Source organism: Microcebus murinus, chromosome 11, assembly GCF_040939455.1.
Source record: "Microcebus murinus isolate Inina chromosome 11, M.murinus_Inina_mat1.0, whole genome shotgun sequence".
Lineage (NCBI taxonomy): Eukaryota > Metazoa > Chordata > Mammalia > Primates > Cheirogaleidae > Microcebus > Microcebus murinus.
The window spans coordinates 75,694,272-75,702,716 of record NC_134114.1 but is presented as its reverse complement, the minus strand read 5'-3'; positions in this window follow the sequence as shown (position 1 = coordinate 75,702,716).

Genomic DNA, 8,445 nt, shown 5'->3' with positions numbered 1-8,445 from the left:
TATCTGTAAACAGTTTTCTGTATGCATCCATTTCCATGGGACAAATATCCCTGTTGTTTTAAAAGATTTAGTGTAATTCTGTCAATTTGAAAACAATATATTTGAGAGGCATCCACATTAAAGCAGGGTTAGTAATACATCACAAATGAGTTTGTTTCTCAAATTTGCTTTCTCTTATGAGGCTGCTAATTGCTAAGGAACTCATTCCTAAGGAACGAGTCATTATTTTTGTTCTTAGAATCTAAGGATTTCAAGCAGCAATCATAAATGAATAGACCCACACAGAAGATAATCACATTTATTAATCTGTAGCAATTTTGAATAGGTCCTTCTCAACTGTAATGTTTGTTACAGTTCATGCTAATACATGGATTCTATAAAGACAATATGAAAACTCAGTTTTGTTAAATTCAATTTACATCTTTTAATTTTAAGCTTCCCTCCCACTTAGGATTGTGTCCATAGCATATATTGGGTAAGAACCTTTGGCTTTGCTTGTGGGTGCTTTAATCTCTGAGATAGTAGGTGATGCTTGGGGGTAAGAATCAACCATGCTCTATACAATTGAGTCAGTAAATGTTGTAAAGGGCTGTGCAAATTGATCTCCCTGCTATTAGGTAGTGCTTGCTGTAAGGAACAAGCTACAGTGTTCTTTGGAGGAACTTGTGACCAGCTCTAGCCCCTCCAGAGCAGCACTTAAATGACCCAAGGGCTGGGCAGGAACTTCTTTGGAACTTCCCTATAATGCATAGGCTATTTGTAGTCATTTTGTGGATGTCTACTCTCTGAGTCAGGGTGCTGGCATGAAGAGAGACCTTTTCAGTTTCAGAAATGCAGATTTATAATCATATTTAACTCAGCTCTCAAGACATTCATTTTTCATTGCTCAGTAAATAGTCCTCATGATATCCCAGTGATAGCATGAGAGAGTTTAAATTCCCTTAAACTGGATATTTAGCTTTGATTGGTAGATTTTAAATGTCTGTGTCTTGATTGGCAGTTTCCATTACTGATGTAGCTTATTTAAATTATTTCTGTATGATGGAAGAAAAGATGAAGAAAATCAAATGGTCTTCAAAGTCAAGGGCTTTTTATTTTTAAAAAGTAATCTTTCCTTCTTTGTTAATAAATGTATAAGAAAGGTGAATGTTTAAAAAAGTGATGTTATCTTATAATTCAGGAAGAATATTTTAATAATTCTGATATTACAATTTAAGCAATCCAAATCACAATATTTAGAATATGTAGAAAACTCTGTTTTATAATTATGAGGGCTGTTTTTGAATAAGCTGATTACCAATTAAAAATATGAATAGTTTCCCCCATTTTGCATGTTGTCTGTTCACTCTGTTGTCTACTTCATTTGCTATGCAGAGGCTTTTTAGTTTAATTCCCACTTTGTTTTTTTTGTCTGTGCTTTTGAGGTCTTAGTCATGAATTCTTTGCCAGAACAACATCCAGAAGAATGTTTCCTAGGTTTTTTCTAGTCTTTTTATAGTTCTAGGTAAATCTTTAACCCATCTTGTGTTTATTTATTTTTTTCAGTATATTACAGGGGTATAAATGTTTAGGTTACATATATTGCCTTAGCCCCACCTGAATGAGAACTTCAAGTGTGCCCATTCCCTAGACAGTGTGCACTGCACCTATTAGGTGTTGATTTTTGTATATGTTGAGAGATAGGAGTCCAGTTTTATTCTTCTACATGTGACTATCCAATTTTCAAAGCACCATTTATTGAAAAGGGTGTCCTTTCTCCAGTGTATGTTCTTGTCAGCTTTGTTAAAGATTAGTTGTGTATGCAACAGAGGACTAATATTTAGAATTTACAAGGAACTCAAACAGCTCAACAACAACAACAAAAAAAACCACTCAAATAATCCTATTAAATAGTAGACAAAGGACACGAAGAGACATTTTTCAAAAGAATACATATAAATGGCCTATAGATTTATGAAAAAATATTCAGTATCACTAATCATCAGAGAAATGCAAATTAAAACCACCATGAGATATCATCTTACACCAGTCATGATGGCTATTAAAAAGACAAACAATAACAGGTATTGGTAGGGATGTAGAAAAAACAGAGTACTTAAACTCTGTTGGTGGGGATGAAAATTAGTATAACATCTATGGAAAACAGTATGGAGATTTTTCAAAGAATTAAAAATAGAACTTCCATTTGATCCATCAATTATGCTACTGAATATATACTCAAAGGGAAAAAAATCATTATATCAGAAAGATACCTGCACTAGCAGCACTATTCACAATAGTGAAAACACAAAAAAAGAAATTAACCTAAGTGGCCATCAATAGATGAATGGATAAATAAAACATAATATATATATATGTATATATATATACCATGAAATATCATTCAGCTATAAAAAAAGAATGAATTCATGTCTTCTTCAGCAATATGGATGGAACTGAAGGCCATTATCTTAAGTGAAACAACCCAGAAAAAAAATCAAATACTACATGTTCTGTCTTATAAGTGGGAGCTAAATAATGTGTACACATTGACACAGAGAGTAAAATGATAGACAAGAGAGACTCTGAAGGAGTGGTAGTAGGTAGTAGATGATGAGAAATTACCTAAAAGAGTACAATGTACATTATTTGGGTGATGGATACACTAAAAGCCCTGAATTCCTCAATATGCAATATGTTCATGCAGCAAAATTAGACTTGTATCCCTTACATTTATATAAATTTTAATAAAAGGGAGAGATCTGGATAGTAATAGTATTTTCTTTTAATTTGTTTTTCTGTAATATTGCCTTGTGGATTTTATAGGAATTTGGTTTTACTTGTAGAATAAATAACAAAGGCACCGAGAGGCAAGTGACTGACCATTTCCAGAAAATTAGTATTAGGGTCAGTAGTGGTACACGCATTATTCTTTTTATTTTAGTTTGTATTAGGGGCTTGTACTAACTCCAAGGGAAAATGAAATATTTTATACATTTAGTATTGTGGTTATACTTTCTTTGAAATTTCAAGAGTTGTAATTTTTTTTTTGTTTGTTTTCCATCCTTTGTTCCTTAGGTTCATACTAACTTTGTGGACACTTGGTTCATTGAGAAGGTGGGAATTAGGTTGGGTTGATGTTTCCTCTATGAGTTGTCTATTCTATATTAGCCATTGTCTCAGTTTTAGACCTTCAACATCTTAATAGGAGCATCAATCTGATCTCCTTGACTTTCCTTATTATTATTAATATTAACATTGGGAAATCTGAATTAGGTGATCTTAAAATGCTTATCTGATGCCTTGAGTGATCAGCTGGCAGCCTCTATAGATAAAGGGCAGTTTCCTTTTCAGGTCCTCCATGATTTGGTCTTTGGCTCTGCTTTTCCCCCCTCACTTCTTGTATCTTATCACTTGCATATCTACCTAACTTCTGGCAATCCCTTGAACTCTTTAACTTGTTTTAGGGCTTTTTTTTTTACTTCTTATTTTCTGTGAACTCCATTTTTTGCTTGGTAAACTCCTACATATTCATGAAAGCCCAATTCAATTATCTCCTTCATAAGCAGGTGGATACCTTCTATTCCATGCCTGCTCTGAAACATATTATAGTAACAATATGGTTATCTATTTACATGCCAGGCACAGCCACCAGTCTGTTCATTTACTTGAGGACATGAAAAATAAAAATGGAAATGCATTATTCATTTTTGTATGATCAGTGCATAGCCTTGCAATTCAATACATATAAATATTTGATAAATCAATCAGTATAGACATTTCAGATTTTGATATACCCATAACAGATACATGCTTTTATTTATCATTATTACATATTAGAATAAGTCATGTTACATTTGAGCCTCACAAATAAGTGACCTGGCTTGCCGTGGTATTGTCAGGTACCTGAGTGGGCAAATAAGATTTGGAAACAATCCTCATGAATATTCATGAAAGAATCCACATCAAATTGCAGAGAAGGAGATAAACAGCAATAAAAACACAATAAACTAAGAATTGATAATGTACATTTTGTATTATTAAAGTGTTTCTTTATGATTTTGAACTTCTGTTCAAATATAATTCCATGTTTTCTGACAAAAATATTTAACCATAGCAGCTGGCTTTATTAAGTGTAAGTACTATTTGTTTGTATAGTAACTTGGCATTATATCTTCATTAGGTAGAAGAATTTAAAAATACATTTGAATAAATCCATTAAGATAAACATCATATGCCATCCCTGGGCAAACCTTGTAGAATGTAAGGATTCACTTGTTCTGCGAGGTTAGGTTAAATCTCCATGTGCAGAAAAATGTTGTGTTGTTTTGTGAATTGAATTATTCTTCTTGATGTCCAGTTTGTTTTAGAGTAAAATTTTAGTTACTAAGCCAGCATCTGTTTTTATGACATTTTTAGTATTTGTTGTTTAACTAATGTTTTTAATATTTATGCCAGAATCTTTAGTGCTTGCCGTGCAGGGGAATAAGTTAACCATCAGATATCCTGGAGGATGTGTTTGCTTTGACAGTAACCTTTTCCCAAAATAATGGGAACTATGTCATTATTATGTGTGTATCAAGTACATTTTCACAGTTTGAAAGCATATGTGTCAGAGTAAAGTGAGGAAATAGGCTTTTGCAATATTTCAATTTTTTTCTTTCCTTTTACAATACCTATGATTTTCTCTGTTTTGTATGAAAGCTAAATGCTAAAGCTTTTTAAAGTAATGCTATATGTCCAGATTACTAAAGAGATTTAAATTTTGAGGTGGTAAATAAATAGATTTCTTTGGAATAGAATCATTATTCCTGTTGATACCGCCTGTTGTGTGGGTATGTGTGTATGTTCTTCCTTATAATAACTAAGATCACCTGTTGGCAGCAGAAATCTCTATTGAATTAAAAAGCATTTGATAGTGAATATTCAAAACCATGTGAATGCACCAAAATGTTGTTTTCCTGGTGAATCTGTTTAAATACAGAGCACTAAATATTCTGTTGTGTTTTCATGTAAGACTTTTTAAATTGCATATTTACTGGAACTGCTCTGTTTTCTAGAAAAAAATAAATACATTTCCTCCATGAGAATATTGGACTACCCACTTTGCACTTTAACTTTGTACTGTAACTTTACGAGCGTCTGCTCCTGACAGCAGATATTTGGCAGTTGTCTGGGACTTAGAAGGGAGTTTGATAAAGACGAAGGATGACTACATTGCATTAAGGCCAGTGGGTTCCTCTCTCATCCTGGAAACAAAAGGATATGCTTTTAGGAGAATTGATCTGGCAGATGATAGATGGAAAAGACAAAACAATATCACCCATGCCTGAAGCCTGCTGTTTCTTAAATCAAACACACAAGAGAAAAAGATGAGAGCAAGTGTTTTCTCTTTATATAATTGTATTTCAGAACTTGAGCCTAAGTTTCAGAAAAGAGAGAGTCACATTATGAAATGCTATTTGGAAAGACTTTTAAATAATTGACAAAAAAGAGAAAGTGATACCAGAAGTGCAGAGACAAAGAGACGGCCTGATCAGCAGACATCAGTTTTCTTGCTGAGAAAATAAATGAAATCCAATTCTTTCTATTCTTCTCCTCTTCCTTCTCTTCCTCCTCTTTTTCCTCCTTCTCTCTCTCTCTCTCGTTTTTTTACCCTTTCTCCTCCTTCTCTTTTTTCTTTTCTCCTTATATCTCTTCTTCTTTTCTCCCAGCCAATTGATACTGTTGTGGATTCATTTGCACTTGGGTCTAATTCTAGTGTTCAGGTTGGTTTGAATTCCACAACTATACCAAAGCCATAGACTTAGCATTTGGTAAAGGCATGATCCAAATCCTGACAGACTGACACTGGAGCATGTACCTTTAGTGCTGTGGTAAACGCCTTATATAGACACCAAAAGAAGTCTCATCTTTTGTCCAAAACCAAAGCCTACAAAAAAGAACCCCACCACAGCTTGCTTTTATGGAGATCACCTACAAACAAGCATGCAATAGTACATGATTAAGTATAGATCTATGTGTGGCATATGCTATAAATGCTGAGGAATTAAAGAGAAGTAGCTCAGTGAACACTGGAATAGAGATAAGTTTTCAAAATATTTGTATTTTTATTTTTTAAATTTATAGAGGTATGATTGACACAATAAAACTATACATATTTTATGCATACATCCTGATGAGTTTAAAGATGAGCATATAGCAGTGAAAACATCACCATAAACAATATCATAAACACAATTGTCACCTCGAAAACCTTCCTCTTTTTTTTTGTATATATGTGGTATTGTTAACCACATTTTGTATACATGTGGTTTTGTATACATGTAGTATAGGTATACATGTGGTATTGTTAAGTTTATGCATTATGATGTACAGTAGATCTTGCTTACGTGAAACTATGAACCCTTTGGCTAATATCTTCCTGATTCCTCCTTCCTTCAGCCCCTGGTAAGCACCATTCTACTCTCTGATTTGGAGAGTCAGAGTATTTTAAATTTCTGATGTAAGAGACATCATGTACTCTTTATTTTGGGGGTGTTCTGCCTTATTTCATGTAACATAATGTCCTCTACATTCATCATGCTACAGCAAATAGCAGAATTTCCTTTTTTTTAAAAGCTGAATAATATTCCATTGTGTGTGTATATATATATATGTATATAAATATACTATATTTTCTTTTTCCATTTGTTTATCTGTCAATATACAAAAGAGATAGGATTCATAATTAAAAATCTTCAACAAAGAAAATCCAGGACTAGATGGCTTCACAGCTAACATATAATAAATCTTTAATAAGAATTAATACCATAGACCAATGGAAGAGAGCCCAGAAATTAATTCACCCATTTAAAGTCAATTGAGTTTTGAAAAAGATGCCAAGGACACACAATGGGGAAAAGATAGTCTCTTTAACAAGTTATAATTGGAAAACTGGATACCCACATGTAGAAGAATGAAATTAGATATCTCATACCATACACAAAAATCAACTCAAAATGAATTAAAGACTTAAACTTAAGATCTGAAGTTGTAAAACTACTAGAAAAAAAACATAGAGGGAAAGCTCCATGACATTGGTCTGGGCAATATTATTTTTTTGGAGGAGTATACTATCCCCAAAGCACAAGCAATAAAAGCAAAAATAGACAAATGGAATTACATCCAACTAAAAAGGTTCTGCACAGCAAAGAAAACAATTAACAGAGTGAAGAGGCAACCTACAGAATGGAACAAAATATTTGCAAACTATACATCTGATAAGGTATCAACACCCAAAATATACAAGGAACTCATATTATCTAGCAAGAAAACAAATAACTGGATTAAAAAGTGGGCAAAGGACCTAAATAGACACTTCTTGAAAAACATACAAATGGCCAATAGGTATATAAAAATTGTTCAATGTTAAACAAATTAGTAATTATTAGGGAAATACAAATTAAAACTATAATGAGGTATCACCTCACACCTGTTAGTTAGGATGGCTACTATAAAAAATAAGAACAATAGTGTCAGCAAGTATATCAAGGAAACATAACTCTGTACATTGTTAATGGAACTGTAAATTGGTATAGCCATTATGGAAAAGAATATAGAGATTCCTCAAAAATTTAAAAATAGAATTTACATATGATCCAGCAATCCCATTACTGACTATATATTCAAAGAAAATGAAATCAGTGTGTTGAAGTTATATCTGCACTCCCACATTCGTTGTAGCTTTATTCACAATAGCCAGGATATGGAGTCAACCTAACTATCCATCAACAAATGAATAGATAAAGAACATATGGTCTATATACACTGTGGAATATTATTTAGCCTTTAAAAGAAGAAAATCTTGTCATTTGTGACAATATGGATGAATCTGGAGGGCATTATGTTAAGTGAAATGAGCTAAGCACAGAAGGACAAATACCACACAATCTCATATGTGGAATCTAAAGAAGTTGAGCTCATAGAAACAGAGTAGAATTGTGCTTACCTAGGGGTTGGATTCTGGGGGGATGGGAGTGATGTTGGTCAAAACATATACATTTCACCTAGGCAGCAGGAATAAGTTCAAAGTATCTTTTGTACAACATGGTGATTATAGTTAATAACATTATATTGTATACTTGAAAGTTGCTAAGAGATTTTAAATGTTCCCACCACAGAAATATGGTAAGTATGTGAGGTAATATACATGCTAACTACCACATATTATGTACTCCACAATGTATACATCATTCAAAACATATTATAAACCATAAATATATATAATTTTTATTTGTCAATTAAAAATAAAAGACATACAAATGACAAATGGGTATACAATAAGGTGCTCAACATCACTAGTCTTTAGGTAAATACACATCAAAACCATAAAGAGATGTCTCTTTCTATCTGGTAGGAAGCCTATTGTCAAAAAAACACAAAAATGTAGAGAAACAGGAACATGCACACTCTTTCAGGGAATGT